Source organism: Lemur catta, chromosome X (genome assembly GCF_020740605.2).
Source record: "Lemur catta isolate mLemCat1 chromosome X, mLemCat1.pri, whole genome shotgun sequence".
Taxonomy (NCBI): domain Eukaryota; kingdom Metazoa; phylum Chordata; class Mammalia; order Primates; family Lemuridae; genus Lemur; species Lemur catta.
In genome coordinates, this window is record NC_059155.1 from 42,590,797 (window position 1) to 42,607,831 (window position 17,035).

At 39.2% G+C, this 17,035-nt stretch overlaps 1 pseudogene; it reads right to left on the minus strand.

Moving 5' to 3' along the window:
- Positions 1 to 1,555: 1,555 nt before the first annotated feature.
- The window catches only part of LOC123628219, an 84,353-nt pseudogene continuing 68,873 nt past the window's right edge, over positions 1,556 to 17,035 (minus strand).

Genomic DNA, 17,035 nt, shown 5'->3' on the forward strand with positions numbered 1-17,035 from the left:
GCGAATCCAATTGATGTCGCCAAGTAATTTTTGAAAATCATTTAGAGTGTGCAGAGAATCTTTTCGGATTTCAAGCTTTTGGGGTCGAATAGAAGAGGGACCGATACGAGCCCCCAAGAAGGTGCCTACATCGCCTTCCTGGACCTTTTCTGGGGCAAAAGTTAGGCCAAAAGAAGATAAGCTGTCACACAAGGCGGCATAGGCTTTGTGCATCACTGAGGTGTCAGAGTGGCAAAGCAAAAGATCATCCATATAATGGAGAATCTGGACACAGGGAAAGGCCTGCCTCACAGGGAAAACTGCTGCCGCCACATACAGCTGACACATGGTAGGACTGTTAGCCATCCCCTGAGGCAGGACCCTCCACTGGTATCGCTGATCAGGCTCCTGATGATTAAGGGATGGAAGCGTAAAAGCGAAACGCTCCCGATCATTGGGGTGTAGCGGAATGGAAAAGAAACAGTCTTTAATATCAACAATAAAAAGTTGCCAATGCTTAGGCAAAGCGGACAGAAGCGGGAGGCCGCGCTGCACTGACCCCATCAGCTGCATCTGGCGATTGATTGCGCGGAGATCGTGTAAGAGCCGCCACTTGCCAGATTTCTTTTTGATAACAAAGATTGGTGTATTCCAGGGAGAGCGAGATGGCTCCAAATGGCCCATGCGGAGCTGCTCAGAGACTAACTCTCGAGCGGCAGTAAGTTTGACTGAAGGCAGGGGCCACTGAGGCACCCAGACCGGCTCCGCTGTTAGCCACGGTATGGGTATAGCTTGCTCCTCAGTGACCCCTAAGAAAAACCCAGCCCTTGTCGTGGAGGTCGCGGCTCAGGTATAGTGGGCTCCGCTCGGCCCTGTAGCCGGGGGCCCAGTCCTTTTCCAGGAACGCAGCCCATAGCACGCATCATCTGTTGACTCTGTGGAGAGAACTCATTAGTCAACCGAAAAGACATTTGCTTTAACACTTCCCGTCCCCATAGGTTGACAGGTATAGGCATAACATATGGCTGAAATGAACCCTCATTACCCTCGGAGTCCCGCCGTTTGAGACGGGATGCACTCATGGCCGGGGCAGAGGCATATCCGAGGCCTTGCAGACTATGTGTAGAGGGAACAGTGGGCCAGGAGGAAGGCCACCATCGACTGGACATAACACTGGAATCCGCCCCGGTATCCAAGATACCTAAAAAGGACTTGCCCTGAACTTGTAATGTAAGTGTTGGTCTCTCTCCCAACTCAAGGGTTACATATGCCCCTACACCCCCCGAGGAACCAAAGCTCCCCTCCCCCCGAGGACAGGGAGCACTGGGAAAATGAGAATGAAGACTGGGTAATACTAACAGCTGAGCAATCCTGTCACCAGGGCAGATAGATACTACACCTCTGTGGGCCGAGGCTAAAATCTGAACAGTGCCTGTGAAATCTGAATCTATAACTCCTGGGTAAATAACTAAGCCTCGCAGTGTAGAGGAGGAACGACCTAGCACTAACCCCACCGATCCCGACGGGAGAGGACCGCGAAAATCAGAAGGGATGGGCTGACATCCCATCCCGGGGGTTAATACTGAGTGGTTGGTGGCACAGAGGTCCAGTCCTGCGGAACCCGCAGTGGCTCTCCGGACCCTGGGGGCACCAGGGACGGCAGCTGCATCTGCGGGGGCACCAGTGGCTGTTGGACCGGTGGCTGCTGGAAGACCCCATACATTTGTGGGCCCTGGGGTCGAGGGCCCCTCCTCCCGTTTTTTGGCTGGTTAAATGTTTTAGAACGAGCACCAGGTGTGGAGGTTAAAGGCTGCAGCCAGCGTCCGTGAAGGTCCTTGACTGACCGACACTCGGAGGCTCGATGACGGCCCTTATCACACCGATGGCAGATATTTTGGCTTTTGCACTGTCTCCGAATGTGTCCTTGTTGGCCACACTTAAAACAAGTCACTTCGGAAGTGTCCTTAGTGGCGAGGATGGCAGCCGCCAAGCCCGCATTGGTGGGAGGGCCTCCAATTTCTCTGCAAGCTTTTAACCATGCACTGAGGCCCTTTCCCTTCCAAGGGGCAATAGCATGACGACACTCTCTCGTGCACTGCTCGAAAACCAACTGTTCCACTAATGGCATAGCCGAGTCGGCATCGCCAAAAATCCTTGCAGCGCATTCCACCATCCGAGCCACAAAGTCAGAAAACGGTTCTGCAGGGCCTTGGATGACCTTGGTTAAATTACCTCCAACTTCCCCGCGATTAGGCAGTTGTTGCCAGGCTCTTATAGCCAATTGATTAATCTGGCCATAGACCTGAATGGGAAAATTAAGCTGATTATTCTGCCAACGACCCTGTCCTAAGAGCATATCGGCATCCCAGGCAGGCTGGCCCTGCTGCGCGTTCTGCCGAGCTTGATTAATACAGGCTTCTTGATATATGGATTTCCAATCTAAATATTGCCCCATGGATAGACAGGCCCGCGCAGTACCAGCCCAATCACTGGGGGTCATGGCATGCGCACTTAGCCGTTCCAGTAGGCCACGGGTGTAAGCGGCATTGCACCCATAAGCCTTGACAGCTTCAGCCAAAGCTTTTAGTTGCTTGTAATCTAGGTGTTCGTGAAAGCGATGTTGATTAGCGTCCTCAAAGACGGGGAAAGCAAACTCCCTCTGTATCTTCTTTCTAGCTCGGGGAGGCACAAACGAGGTTCCGCCCTCCATATTTAGAGGGGCGGATCCCGCAACGGGAAAAGGAGGGGCAGTAGCGTACGGGGGCGGGCGATTACGCTCCGCCTCATATCTAGCCACCGCCTCCTCCAGCTCCGCCTTCTCCTGCGGAGACAGCCCCTCCTCCGCCTCGCGAGAACGCGAACGGGAAGAAGAGCGAGACAATGAAGAAGAACAGGAAGAAGAAGGACGAGAGGAAGAAGAAGAAGCCGACATGTGGAGGGAGGCCATTTTGAGAGCCACCTCCTCCATGTCCCTTTCAGGCGGCGGGCGTCCCCGCCGTTCCTGTTTACCCGCGGACTTACGTTTCCTTTCCGGCCTTTTCCTCGGCCGCCCCGGCCGAGCCGGACCCACTTTGCCTCTCTCAGACATACTATCTTGATAATCACTGAGTACTTGCTGACCTTCCCGGACCGGACCGCTGCAACGGTCGTCCTCTAAACAGGAGCGCACCAGTGCCCACACAGGGAGAACACACTCCCAAAGGGGACCAGACTCTCGGGCACGACGAAGGTCCTGCTCTAGCTTATCCCAACTCGGAATCGTTAAAGACCCCGAGTGGAGAAACCATGGGGCCACCCGGTCCACGTCCTGCACAAAATGGCGCAGGACACGGTCAGGGATACGAAACTCCCGGGCGGCCAGAAGACCCCACAGGGCCCGCAACAGGTGACAACTAGGAGAGTTCCCCATGGGGTAGGTCACAAGCACCCGGTGCCGGCGTCAGAAGAGGGCAGGGGTCCAAAATAAAACCGCCCCAGCTGCTGTGGTTCTGAACTCACCTCCAAAGAGGTCGTCTCCGCCGGTGCGAGAAGTTCCCGGGTGTCGGCACCACTTGTCGCGCCGCACTCGCCTGCAAGGACGACGCAACAAACTGGAGTTCTTCCAACAGCAGTTTAATGAGGCATCTAGTCTAGTTACATGGCGAGAGACCCCGAACAGGAAGGACAGTGGGCTTATATACCATTGCAGGTAGTCGTGGCGGGAAGTGATTGGTAGAGGGCCCTGACAAGGCTCCCAGCAATGATTCTATTGGCTATGTGCTCACCCGTAATCAGAGACCGCTCCCAACACCACTCTTTGTTTAACCATTCACCCAATGAAGAACATCTGATTTGTGTCCAGTTTTTGGTTATTACAAATAAAGTTGGTATGAACATTTATGTATAGGTTTTTGTGTGAACATAAGTTTCCATTTCCTTGGGATAAATGCCCAGGAGTATTATAAGTGCATGCTTAGTTTTATAAAAAAAATGGCGAAACTGTTTTCCAGAGTGGCTATACCATTTTACATTCCCACCAGCAATACATGAATAATCAGTTTCTCTGTGTCCTTACCAGCATTTGGTGCTGTCACTGTCTTTTATTTAAGCTATTCCAATACATTTGCAGCAATATCCCATTGTGATTTTAATTTTCATTTCCTTATGGCTTAATAATGTTGAACAACTTTTCATGTGCTTATCTGACATCTGTTTAACCTCTTCAGTAAAATGTCTGCTTATGACTTTTACCTATTTTCTTATTGGATTGTTTGGTTTTTTTTAACTGTTGACTTTGAGAGTTCTTTATATATTCTAAATACTAGTCCTTTGTCAGATATGTGGTTTTCAGGTATTTTCTCCCATTTCTGTAGCTAGTCTCTGTACTCTCCTAGCAAGGTCTTTCACAGAGCAAAAGTTTTAATTCTGATACAGTCCAATATATCATTTTTTTCCTTCCATTGTGTTTTACTGTCAAATCTAAGAACTCTTTGCCTAGCCACAGATTTTATCTAATGTTTTCTTCTAAAAGTTTTATAATTTTATGTTTTACATTTAAGTCCATGATACATTTTGAGTTAATTTTCATATAATGTGTGAGACTTTACTTTTGCCAATTGCTCCAGGACAATTTGTCGAAAAGGCTCTTTTTTCTTTTCTCTATTGAGAGAAATTGCATATTTGTTGAAAATCATTTGAGCTTATTTGTTTGGGTCTGTTTTGGGTTCTTTATTCTGTTCCATTGATCTATGTGTCTATCACTCTGTGGATAGCCACACAGTAACTATGTAGTAAGTCTTGAAATTAGGTAGACTGATTTCTCCTACTTTATTCTTCTTTTTCAATATTGTTTTAGCTACTCTAGTTATTTTGTTTCCATATAAATTTTAGAATAATCTCAACTATATATAAAAAAATCATGCTGGGATTTTGATAGGAACTGCATTAAACCTGCAAATTAGTTTGGGGAAAACTGGTACCTTTACTATGCTGAGACTTCCAAACCATGAATACAATGTTTCTCACATACTTAGATTTTTTTTTATTTCTTTCATCAACATTATATAATTTTTGGTGTACAAGTTCTGTAAATGTTTTATTAGATTTTTACCCAAGTATTTCGTATTTTTGAGTTATTGTAAATTATGCTTTACAATATTTTTAATTTCAGTGTTCACATATTCATTATTAGTATACAGAAATACAACTGATTTTTAAAAAAAAATTATTGTGTATCCTGCAACTTTGCAATAACTCACTTAATTTTAGGAGTAGTTTTTGTATTTTTTTTCTTTGTAGATCGCTTAGGATTTTCTGTGTAAAAAATCATGTCATTAGCAAATAGTAATAGTTTTCTTTCTTCCTTTCTACCTGTATGCCTTTTATTTCCTTTTCTTGCCTGATTGCAGTGACTAGAACTTCCTGTTGAAAGGAATGGTAAGAATGGACATCCTTATTTTACTTCCCAAACTTAGGGGGAAAATATTGAGTTTTTTATCTTTAAGGATGTATAAGCTGTGGGTCTCTTATAGATGCTCTTTATCAAGATAAGAAGGATCCCTTTATGTCTATTTTCTAAGAGATTTTATCATAAATCAAGGTTGAATTTTGTCAAATGCTTTTTCTATATCAGTTGATACAATCATATGATTTTTTCCTCTTTAATCTATTAATATGATGGATTATATTGATTAACTTTTTAATATTGAACTGGCCTTGCATACCTGGAATAGATTCCATTTGGTCATGGTGTATAATTATTTTTTTTCTGAATTATATTTGCTAATATCTTATTAAGGATTATTGTGTCTATATTCATGATGGTTAGTAGTATATATGTTCTTTCTGTGCTGTTTTTGTCTTGTTTTGTGTATATAGGTAATACTAGCTTCATAAAATGAATTGGGAGATGTTCTCTTTTATTTTCTGGAAGAGATTGTGTAAAATTGGTGTTAATTCCTCTTTAAACATTGGGTAGAATTCTCTCGTAAAACTATCTGGGCCTAGATATTTCTTTTTGGGAGTTTTTAAATAATGAATTCAGCCAGGCATGGTGGCTCATGACTGTAATCCTAGCTACTTGGGAAGCTGAGGTGGAAGGATCACTTGATCCCAGGAGTACAAGGCTAAAGTGAGCTATGACCAGGCCACTGCACTCCAGCCTGGGTAACAGGGTGAGACCCCATCTTTAATGAAAATAAATAAAATAATGAACTCAATTTCTGAATACTTATGGGCTATTCATATTATCTAGTTCATATCAGGTGAATATGGGAATTTGTGTTTTTGAAGGAAATGGTTTATTTCATCTAAGTTATCAAATTTATATGTGTAGAGTTGTTCATAGCATTCCTTTATTATCTTTTTGATGTCTACAGGAGCTGCAGTGATATACTCTGGTTAATTCCTTTAATTTGTGTCTTCCTTCTTCTTTGTTTGTCCTGCTAGCAGTTTGTCAGCTTTATTAACTTTTTCAAAGAATCAGTTACTCCTGCTTTCTTTTAATTAAAGTTTGCATGTATATCTTTTCCCATCATTTTACTTTCAGTTCTCCTCAGCTGTTATACTGGAAGTGAGCTTCTTATAGATAGTGTATACAGTTGGGTCATGTTTTTAAAATAATTCTTCTAATGTCTGTATTTTAAGTGATATGTTTAGACCATTTAACTTTAATTTAATTATTGAAATTTTAAGACTTATCCTGACATTTTATTTTTTTCTTTGTTTTTTTATTTGCTCTCTTTGTTTTGTATTTTTCTATTTTCTTTTTCCAGACTTCTTGTAGGCTATTTGAACATTTTTTGGAATTGTGTTTTGATTTATCTAAAGTATTTTTGAATGTACCTCTTTGTATAATTTTTAAATGGCTGCTCTAGGTATTACATTATATATTTATAACTTACAGAGCTTACTGTTGTTATCATTTAACCAGTTTGTGTGAAGTATAGAAACCCTACCTCCATTTGCATTTCTTTACCCTCCTCAATTTATCATATAATTATCTTAAATACTTCCTCAGCATGCATTTACGTCTACATCAGAATGTTGCAATTTTTGCTTCAACCTTCAGATATAATTTAGAAATCCCAAGAGGACAAAAATTTTTGCTCACTATGTTTTTTCTTTCTTGCTGATGTTCCAGGGATCTATTTTTAATTGTTTCCTTTTCATTTAGATAACTTTTTTTAGCCATGCTTTTAGGGTAGGTCTGGTGGCAACAAATTCTGTTAGTTTTCCTTCATCTGAGAATGTCTTGACTTTCCCTTCATTCTTGAAGTATATTTGCATTGGCCATAGGATTATGGCTTGACTGTTGATTGTTATTTTCATTCAACACTTGAAAGTTTTAAGTTCCTGATTCCCAACAGAAATTCAAAAACAATACATGTAGGGAGAGCTAAAAAAATAGGCAATGAACTGGAACCTATTGAACTGAAATGTCACCAAGCTACAAAGAACTCTGATTCTGGCAGGAGACATATACATGTGAAAAATAATTACAATAATGTGTGATAAGTGCAAACATGTAACTATGTGATTGTCACACTGCTGACACAGAGAGGGCAAGTAGTGCTACTTGGAAGAATCAGCAGAAGCTTCCTAGAAGAGATGTGTGAACTAGGTTCTGAAGGTCAAATTGTAAAAGCAGTTCCCAGGTGGAGGGGGAAACATGCACAAAAGCCCTGAGGGAAGCAGAAAAGATGATTCGTTTGAGAAGCAATAGGACCTAATGCCTGGCTGAAGTACAGGACATCTAGAGGGACAGACAGATATGAAATGGGAAAGACAGGTAAGGGAGGGATGCTGGGGGCTCTCACCCTCTACTGAGGAGTTTAAACTTTACTCCATGTACCATGAGAAGATGCCGATAGATGAAACTGGTGGATAGAATATTTAAGAAATGATTGCTATTATAACACCCTTTTTAAAGGAGCTTTTCGATGAATTATTAATACCATCTTTCATCTAATATGTATCAAAATTTAGTTTATGGACTGGTAGGGTGTGTTAATGGCCAATAAAAATAAAAGACTCAGCTGATTCCCTGCTTTTTACACTCCATTTTAAACACACTCCATCTTGCCTGCCAAAGGCTTTCCGTGTTCCTGTGATCAATGAATGAAGCGGCATGGAATGAGATCATGGCTAGATGGCAGCACATTAAGTGAAGTGTTTCATCTTTCCCGTAGCTTTGAATTGCCTGGATTTTGTCAGCTTTTGTCAAAACATTAACATTTTTAATGTATTTTAATATAGTTTGCATTATGTACTAAATGAACATTTTCCAATGCCAATGGCTGATTTAAAAAATCATATTAATGTACAGTTTGTCAAGTTCACACTCTTTGCTCCAGAAATGCCATCTCCAGTGACCTCCACAGAGCCCCAGAGACCTTCAGAGACTGGTGCTAGTTCCCTGTTTGTCGTTTGTCTCCCTTCCCCACTTAGTATGTTGAACTTTTGCCCAGCCACATACACCTTCCCAACTCCTAGAAGCAGCTAGTGTCTATTCTAGGATTGAAATAGAATTTATTTCTGCATTCACATAGGTGGATATCTATCTGTAACTGGTATCACATTTTTTGGTGAAAATAATTTTTGAAAAGTGTGAAAAAAAAGAAACAGAATAAAAGGTCTCCATGTGGTAACATAAGTGTATATTTAACTACCTCCTTATTTCCTTTCAGTCCAAGTATTAAGAAGAAATTAGAGCCACCTTCATGCTAACCCTAATCCTAACACTAACCCCAACCCTAAGGAAGGCAAGATCAATTTAGGGACTTGATCTAACTTAGATGTGGTAGTAAGGGTTCTTTGGTTAGGTTAGGAGCTCTCTAGCACTCAATCCTCTCTCAAGGAAAGAAATCTTTAGAGCCTAAAGACCTGGAATGTAATGTCAAACATTTTAAAATAGAGAAACAAAGTGTGAACGTTTCCCCTCAAAAATCAAGAGGTGAACTAGGATATTAACAGACAGGGATTAAGGAGCCAAAATTCATCACCATGGTTAGGCCAAGGTGCACTTCAGATTGGGAGTAAAATGGCTTACATTCCTTTGCTATTAAAGACAATTTTTCTCTTAATTCCCTTTTCTTTTATGATGTATCTATTGTCTTCTGTTTTGTCTCTATGGCAGCTGTTCTAAAATATGTGAGTTTTATGAATACAACTGGAATCTGCATGTGTGCCAGCTCCATGCTCTTTGATGAACTTGACAATTCGAATGAATCAGTCCTTGAGAGGTGGAAAATTATTCCCACAAAGTCCCCACCTTTCCTTGTAAGAAAATATCTCTTCCAGAAACACTTTGTAGTCTTGCTAAGTAAGTGCTAAGATCCTTTCCTGCCTGTAAGCTTAGTAATTAGATTTCAAAGATTGTTATATCAAGTGAGGACAATAACTCGAGCCAAACTGGGAATCTGCTTTTATGAAATAGGTGAAATGTGACCATATTTATTTAGAATTGATCGTACACTTCCCCTCATTTTCTACACAGATTACTTTTTCTCCCCATGTTCTTCTTGACATCTTTTTCAGTACTGCCTTAAGGCCTTTCTTATGTAGTTATGCAACAAATTATATCTGAATTTTGTTCAAATTAGCAGAGAGACTAGCATTTTCTGTAGAAAAACAGATGGCCTATCAGTAGTGATCTTAATTTTTGCCCATATTATGACATGACTTTACTGAGGACACCATCTCATACATGCAGTATACAATGTGGTGTCTAACAGATTTGTATAAAATGTCTAAAATTAAGCAAACACATGAGTTAGTAGGGTATTATCATGTACACTATAATTGATAATATAAAAATAAATGAAAAGTCCATTACCTTCTTTGTAATACTCTGTTTCAGGTTTTCATCTTAGACTCTACCAATCTTTTCTTTTTTATCCTCTTCTGTTTTGTGTCATTATTTTATCTAGAGAACCCAAAATCCAATTCTTCATCTGTATGTACTAAATGGAACCATAGATTCTCTTAATGACCCAACAGATTTTTGAATACACAACTACCCTATTGTACATTGTCTTGTTTAGAATAATGAAAGTTAAGATTGTGGCAGTAAAAGACAAGCCGTGAATCTGTTAAATAAATTTCTGTTCAAAAGTAATTGCATGCGTTGTGTATTACCATAATTTATTAGAACAATTAGAACACATCCTTGTTGTCTTTTAATTAGATTATTCCTTGTTCTGGTAATTACACTAGACAAGGGAGAATAATAGTTTCAGGATTCTAAAATCATCTGTAGACTATGTGGAAAGAGAATGATCAATAATGCTAATCTACTGGAACACTTAAATTCCCAGAAAGAGCTCTTTTATCATGAGCAATCCTTTGTATAATCAGCATTATTTCTCAATGTCTATGCTCATCTTGCCCAAAGTTGAAAAGTGAAGACACTGGACAAATAACATATTTATTCCACTGTCAGAAACCTGGTCGGGCTGGGCCACCTCTGGCCTCTGGTGGCTCAGACATTGCTTCACTCCCTTGCAAAATGCCAGCAAGTAACTGCAAATGAAGGATTTAAGATTCCATGCAGAGCACCACAGCTAGCAGTCTGAATGTCTAACAGGAAGGATGCAGGACTTTTCAGTTCTGGTCCTTGGTGAGGAAGCACAAACTTCCTCAATTTAAAAAATATGTTCAAATAGATGAAAATTTCTTATAAATGAGAAGACTACTGAATATAAAAAAAGAATAACTGTGACATTTCCATACCTGAAGATATTATTTGTAGAAATTAATGGAAAGCCTGTATGACCAAAAAGGTATCTGGCTCTCAGGGATGGGCTGAGCCTTTAGATGTGAGTTGAACTACTGTCTCTGGTTTTACATTTCGGAGACCATAGGAATCTGGTGTCTTACACAACTGTGACCAAGCACGTTAGGACATTCTAGACAGAAGCTCCCAAAACTTCTAGGATTCAGAGTCTTGACAAAGTGACGAGTGGACATATCCTGTCCTCATGGATAACTCCAGAGTTGAATGGAATGATGCTGGGATACACAGAGTTGATACCTGTGCATCTGGAGTTCTCCATAATAATTGACAACAGAAATATCCCACCAATAGCCCTGCTGTTGACTGAGTCTGCCTTAGTCAATGCAAAGACCTACTGAGACCATGTCTAGACAGTATTGATCTCCCACTGGAAAAAAATAATTCAGAGTGTGACTTCTTTTCTAGCTCAGTCCAAATGACACCCAAATTGTGATCTTTCATTCACACATTGCTAACACTTTCTGTAACCAGAGACATTTTATCAACCAGGGAGCCAAGGACCCATAGGCTTCTTCTCAAAGTATATTTGACATTTTTTATATTCAATAAATCTTTGATATTCAAATAGCAGATAAAAAATTTACTTAAGCCTATTAAAGAACCTGGAAAAATTATATAAGTTTTTATATATCTTTTTTCCCTTGCTAGGCAAAGGAGACAAGCCTTTAAATAAATGAAAGTCACATAAGCTGAATATATGATGTCATATTTACGTTGAGAAGAAGCCTAGAAGTCCTTGGCTCCCTAGTTAATGTGGGTAAAATGTCTAAAGGAGAAACCATTAGCTTAAGCCATCCAAAAGATTTTCCACGTGGTCTGGCAGTTTAGGATCAGAGGAGCAACCTTTTAACTCTGCTATCCAAGCCAGCTAAAAAGACATGGTTTTCCGTAGAAGCATCTCTTTAAATTGTCAGGGGTGCTACTAAGGACTTAGGGTTCCCCACTACTCTTATGTCCAGACTGGTCAGATCTACCAGGCAGAATACTAGGGTAGAATCACCAGAGCTTTGCATTTAAATGCCCCATGGTGGGGCATTCCACAGCCACACTGAGCATCAGATCTGCAGAAAGTCAAGAAGAAAGGAAATATGGTTTATAATCCATGTAGGAACTCAATTAAAAAGCTCCCAGTCAATGTGATGGTGAGCTGGGACTGGGAACCACATAGCCAAAGGGCTAACCAGAGAGAATACCTTCCGACTCCTGGGCTGAAAAGAAACTATGACTGACAGAGGAATTCAGGGGGTTCCTGAGGATGGAAAGTCTCATAAGGCAGGTTTTTTCCTCATTAAAGGAAAATAAGATAAGCATTGTATTATGTCACAACTATATCAAGACATAAATCTTATCCTGTAGAAAAATGGTAAATAAAAACACAGCCGGTAAATAAAAACTATAAATAGTTTCTTATAAATGCCATCTAGAGACAAAATTATCATTTCGGTGATCCCAACCAAAAGAGCCTTGCAAGTCTTGGAAATACTTTGCCTTCTAAAGCAACCAGAAGAAAGTCCCTTCAGTCTACGAGTCCTGGTGATGGATTTTGAACCTTTTGAGTATTTTCTCCCCAAACTGAAATTTAAAGGGCTAACAGCAGGGACACTTGAATAGCTGGAAACCTTATCTATTGATAGCACAGACTACTTCCCCAAATGGACTATATATAATTTCTTATAAGCATAGTAAAATCTTACACTTGTCTTAAATGAAATGAAAGAAAGCCAATCCTGAATTTCTTTTTCTCCGTGTTAATAAAAGGCACAAGCACATCATTATAAGCAAAAGAGAATGACACAGTGTTCAGCCTTCTCTTCTCATCCAAGGCAGGTAACAAAAGCTGGGTTCTGGATGGAGTACACGGTAGTGACATATTTCCAGGTGATAAAGTTAATGTGCAGGCTAACTCAAAACTGACATATTGGGGTTAAGGCAAGTATGTATATATGTATTGCTGATTATCAAGAAGGAGAAATAGTGGTGAAAAATAGAGTTTGGATATATATTTAAAAGATATGCAACTTATTTCAAAATAAGGCAAGAGCAGTTACAATTTAGGATAATTTTGTTGGGGAAAGCTAACTCTCTCTAAGGAAATACAGATCCTAGCAAATACCTTACAAATAACACAAAGGCATGCTCTAGTGTTTGGTAGAATCTTATTTACCTATTCTGATTTGGCCAAATGTTCAATTAGGCAAATATAATAGGAGAAAAATTTTCTCTATTGATTAGGTAACTGATTTAAAATATTCATCAACTTAGCAGAAGTACAAGTAGTAAGTTCCAGAAACAAGAAATAAATCATACAAATCAACAAAGAGGAATGAAGGCATTTTGTGCAATCTTGGATAATAGATTTTCTTAGGTATTTCACAAAATCATTAACTTCAGGGTGGGAAAAACTCTACATACACAAACCAACAGCATTCTTATTCCTGCCTTCACAGTTTTCTAAGAACCCAAAGATGAAACCCATTTCTTAAAACTTCCCCAGAATATGATTAAACACATTATCTATTTTTAAAAAATGTTTTCTGTCATTTAATGTCATGTAATAATTTTTGCCAATGACTAACCAAATATACTTCACTGTTATGTAAATCAGTTCTTTCCTAATGTCACAAGTGAAGACACTGAGGTAGCTATTGGTCTTCATCCTTTCTTATAAAAATCACACTTCAGCTTTTTCTTTTCAAATGTGATTAATCATATTTGTGACTATCTTCCAAACTCACTTGAAAATTTTCTTAATCCTTTAAAAATCAGTACATGAACTAGAAAAAAATGTCTTTCAAGGTTTAATATGAAGGAAAAAAAGTGTTTTTCATTTCTCTTGATTTTTTCCTAAATTCAAATTGGTCTTCATTAGTGCTACATATCTGCCTTATTATTCAATGTCCTTTATGACCCCCTGATCACTTTCCCTGAGGGTACATATTTGTTCATTAACTATGTTACAATTTTGTGATATGATGGATTTTTTCCCTGATATTCTGCCCTACATTTGTTCTAAATTAATGAATTCCATTCTTTTTGGCTTCTACTACTTCTGTTTATTAAACTCACTCTAAATGTGAAGTTTATTTTTTAAAAAAATCATAATTCTTTACTTTCAGCTTGGTGTTAATAATGAATTTAATAATAATTATATCTAATCAATTTTAAGTCCACAAAAGACAAATATTGTTACAATGCTAGTGTTCCAAGCCTTCCATTCCCCCACAAAATAAATATATTTTGCTTAGCCTTTCCCCTTCACCCACTTCTTAAGAAAAATACCAATTTTGGGGATGCAGAATTATGTGAATGATGACAAAAACAGACCTGGAAAGGTGGGAGGAAAATAAAAGGAAAAAAAACATCTAAGGCTGTAGACTTCTATCTGAGAGTAAAGGATTGAAAGAGATAGAGAGAGTATCTGGCTCCTGAGAAGTACAGAATGAAAAATCACCATAAACAAGAAGGAAGGTAAGAGAGAATTTTAAGAAGAGTTGCCATGTGTAATGCATAAAATAATTTTCAACGTTCTTGGAGAAGCATAAATAAAATTTAGAATTATTTTTAAGTTATTTCAGTTGCTATATTATCTGAAGACTGAACCACATGTGACCCCAGGACTTAGTTAGGTTATAAAAAACCCTCCGGTGCTGATACTTTGTCTTTTATATCTAGACTGCAGTTTTCTTTGAATATCATAAACATATACTTACACTAGAAACAAACATGATCATCCCATAAGGTTTCAAGAACTCTCAGTCTGCTTTAAATGAAATTTCACCTGTTCATTCACAGGTTGATGTCTGAGACAACCTCAAAGACTACACGAGTAATTAATAAATCTATATGAAAACATAGAAAATGAAGCTGTCTGTGTCAAATATGTAATACACATGGAGAGGTCATGGATGCCACATAGTAACACAGTTTTATACTATTGACAATGCAGCTAAAACAAAGGTATAAGAAAAAATAAAAGAACAACCTTGCAACTTGTATGTTAAGCTTCTTATATAAGATTATTTAGAAAGTTAGAAGCATTTATGGCTTTATGGCTTTGCTATATGGATAGATCACCCAGAAAAATGTGGCTATAACCTCAGCTAGATATGGAGTCTCTGCATGTCTTTTTTAGTTGGGTTACATTATTAAAAATCAATATGATACAACATAGCATGTTCTTCTTAAGGAAATACATAAAAAATTTTAAAACCCTAGAGCTAAATTAAAAGGTTATCACCCTTCTATACAATATTTTATATATTTATAAATTAACCTGTCACTAATAAAGACATATTACATAGAAAGAGCATGCATGAAAGAATGAGAGAGAATGAAGGATTTAGAAACATATATACAAACATAGTAAACAAAAACTCCAAGGCATTCCCAAGGATCTAAACAGCCTAGGCCAGGCTTAGTGGCTTACATATGTAATCCTTGGCTCATGCATGTAATCCTAGCACTCTGGGAGGCCAAGACAGGAGGATCACTTGAGGTCAGGAGGTGGAGACCAGCCTGAGCAAGAGTGAGACCCCGTCTCTACTAAAAATAGAAAAAATTAGCCGGCCATGGTGGCCTGCACCTGTAGTCACAGTTACTTGGGAAGCTAAGGCAGGAAGATTTCTTGAGCCCAGGAGTTTGAGGTTACTGTGAACTACGCTGAAGCACTCTAGCCCAGGCGACAGAGCAGGACTCTGTTTCAAAAAAGTAAATAAAACAGCCTATACACAAATATAGTAAAGTCATACCTTAAGGGAGGGGATTTGAGTTCTAAAGCCAGAGCCTAATGCAAACGTTGCATATAGTCAAACTTACCACTGAAGATCACTTAAATCACCTGCAGGGTACAAGTTATATTGCTTTGTGTATTCAAGCATGAAAGTAAATATTTGAGAACAAACAACTGAGCTAGGCTAAAGAAGGAAGCAAAGAAAAGACCACCTATAGATGTCTGGATATCCAAACCTTCTTGCCTTTAAGGAACTACCAAATCTCTTCCTCTGAGTCTTTACCAGGTGGGTGCTGAACTGTAAAGTTGTAAACACTCCAACAGGCTTATTCCACTGTTTCAATATTAACATTTTATAACTTCAATATATTTATTAATAGATATATTTGTCATTGTTAAGATGAAATAAGGTAACATATGCAAAACACCTTCCACAGGGCCTGACCCAGAGCAGATACTCAATAATGTGCTGGATTTTAATCTAACCCTTGTTTCATGAGAGCCCCCCACACACTGCTCTTTGAAATCTTATACAGAAGAATATGGTAACCTGCATCTTTTCTTTCCAAGCTGTCATTTCCTGTTAGAACCCCTCTGAACAGCTATCATTTGCATATTTTAGGCACGGAGGAGACCTTAACCAGGCACTGGGGTCTCAGAAGACAGAAGGTAAACCAATTGCACACAACATTTCTCTATGCTTGGATTGCATCTCAGCAGATTGGATTCCTGATAGGGGCTACTCTTTCCAAAGCCATAACACAGTACATTTGGCTCAAACCATAGGGCTATCAAATGAGGAAGGTCCCTTTATTTTCCAAAAAACAAAAGCAAAAAAAACCTCCCTATCAACTCTACCAAGAAAGCATATGAACCCATGCAATCCATTAATTCTTATGTTAGAAAATATATCCATGAGTCCCTTTTGCTGGCAGCACTTACTTACAATGGGATGCCACAAGAATTTAGAGACTGGGATTCTTTGTCCTCCCTTCTCCTTTCTTCTCTCACTTTCTTCTTCTTTCCTTGAAATTTCTGCCTATGATAAAACCACAAGAAAAAGGAAAGCAAAATGAATTTTCTTATTAGACGACATTTCTGTGATATACTCATTTTTTTGGTCCCTCCAAGGTGCTCCTTTGTGGGAATAAGGTATGCTAAATGAAATAGAGAACTAGAGGCACAATTTTACCCTTGACATATGAAGAGAGAATAATTTTCTCCTGGATTTATCATGTAATGCAACCCAGACACTTTCTTTCCCTCTTTTCCCTAGTTTGTACTTCCTACTTATTGCTGCCCGCCATCACCACCACCATTATAAATTTATAGAGTGCCTATGACTGTGGCCTCAGGTAGCTCCCAAACGATCTAATCCAGACATCATTGTCTTCAGTGCCCCTTTGGCATTAGTCTATTTTTCATTCCTCTTCCTTTTTGAAATCTATGTCCGATTATTTTCCATAAGATGTTTTAGCTTTCTCTTCTTTCCTTTAAGTTGAATCTCTTTCATTTCTTCCTTTCACTGCTATGCCCTCTTGGGCCCTAAGCAC